The following is a 2276-nucleotide window of genomic DNA, read 5'->3' as shown; positions in this document are numbered from 1 at the left end:
TAGTAAAGAGGGTAAATATAGCGAAAAGGGGACCCAGTCCAAAGACCTTGACTTTGATATATGTTCTCAAGGACATAATTCTGAGTAACTTTTTCTTCTAATTTAATCGTCGCTCGGATTCAGTTTGCATCGAATGTCAGAAAGAAATTCATTTACAAAGCACGAGAATCTTTTAAGCGAGAGTTAAATATTATAGTCTCCGCTAATAAAATCTTGTGATCTGTAATGGAATGATCAACGCTTCTTTACTAACTTGCAGTGCCTGTTGATGCATTAATGATTTCGGATTGATGATGTGTTAGAAGATTGAATAAACATTTGTATCGCTACACAGTGAGTGAATACATCAGCGAAGACAGTGCTTTGGCATATTATATCCAAATGTGGCATATTGTAATATGTAATATATATATTATTATACATATTATATCACAAAAAAATCTTATAACATTTTGTTCTTAACCGATTTATCAACTTTACAATTACATTGGAGTGTATACATGAACATATTGTTTTTCAGAAAGATAATGCGCACATAGACACACACACACACGGGGTGGTTGCAAGGGGGTCCTTCGGCCCGCCTCCCGCACTCAACCCGCCGGTAGGCAGGGTGGACCTCGCTTCGAAATTCATTTACAAAGCACGAGAATCTTTTAAGCGAGAGTTAAATATTATAGTCTCCGCTAATAGAATTTTGTGATCTGTAATGAAATGATCAACGCTTCTTCACTAACTTGCAGTGCCTGTTGATGCATTAATGATTTCAGATTGTTGATGTGTTAGAAGATTGAGTAAACATTTGTATCGCTATACAGTGAGTGAATACATCAGCGAAGACAGTGCTTTGGCATATTATATCCAAATGTGGCATATTGTAATATGTAATATATATATTATTATACATATTATATCACAAAAAAATCTTATAACATTTTGTTCTTAACCGATTTATCAACTTTACAATTACATTGGAGTGTATACATGAACATATTGTTTTTCAGAAAGATAATCTTGTATTTATTGGATTTTTCTTTTATTCAATGATTTACTGAATAAATACCAACACACTTGTTATCTTTGATATTGAATTATTATTGTGAATCACCGCCGATATGTGCTACGCAGTGATGCCAGAAACGGATCCCGTGGCTTACGGCTCAACAATGAAAGGGGTAACGCACACAAGCGCGAGCCGCGTATATGTGGCACATGTACGCGGTTCGCGCTTGTGTGCGTTACCCCTTCCATTGCTGAGCCGTGAGACGCGGGACCCGTTTCTGGCATCACTGGTTCCGCTGTTTTCAGTACGCCGGAGTTTGGTTCCTACAGTCCCATGGAGCGGATTACGCGGAAGCGGATCCAGCGGATCGCTAATCACAGGAGTGCTTCGACATAATCTTTGAAAGAGATCTATCGGAACAACTCCGTGATTGGCGATCCGCTGGATCCGCTTCGCGTAATCCGCTCCATGGGACTGTAGGAACCAAACTCCGGCGTACTGAAAACAGCGGAACCAGTGATGCCAGAAACGGGTCCCGCGGCTCACGGCTCAGCAATGGAAGGGGTAACACACATAAGCGCGAACCGCGTACATGTGCCACATATACGCGGCTCGCGCTTGTGTGCGTTACCCCTTTCATTGTTGAGCCGTGAGCCGCGGAACCCGTTTCTGGCATCACTGCCTCGCTTTACAATGTAGCATGTACTTTGTAAAGCGAGGCAGTGATGCCAGAAACGGGTCCCGCGGCTTACGGCTATGTGTGTGCCGAGATGTCTTTTTTTGAAACGTTTTATCATGTTCCAGATGTAGGAGATGGGAGTTTGATTGGTTAATGATAGGCAGAAAGATTTCCAGCTCTTTCTTTTAGCTGACTTGAGAGTACGTTTTGTGATGGCTTCTTGTTTTTTGAAATTCTATGAAATTTTGATAGGAGGTATAGTCTGAACTTAAGGCATGGATAGAAAAAACTTACATTTTTTTTTATAGTTTTTGGAACGTGAAAAAGTTGCAAGGATTATTTTATGATTCATGTGTCCTCCAAAATTTGTAAACATCTGTAAATCTTTCATAATATAGGGCGTTTTCCAGCAAGGTACACAGACGACACAATGTACTATACATTATCACGCGATTGGCTATATTTTAAATTTCTTCATTTGACAGCCAATCATGTGATAATGTGTAATACACTGTGTCGTCTGTGTACCTTGCTGGAAAACGCCCACAAATTGGCATAGCTGCATATGCATAGCATAAGACCGTCTGGACCAAT

Source organism: Formica exsecta, unplaced genomic scaffold (genome assembly GCF_003651465.1).
Source record: "Formica exsecta isolate Colony F162 unplaced genomic scaffold, ASM365146v1 scaffold94, whole genome shotgun sequence".
NCBI classification, from domain to species: Eukaryota; Metazoa; Arthropoda; class Insecta; order Hymenoptera; family Formicidae; genus Formica; species Formica exsecta.
This window is presented reverse-complemented; position numbering follows the sequence as displayed.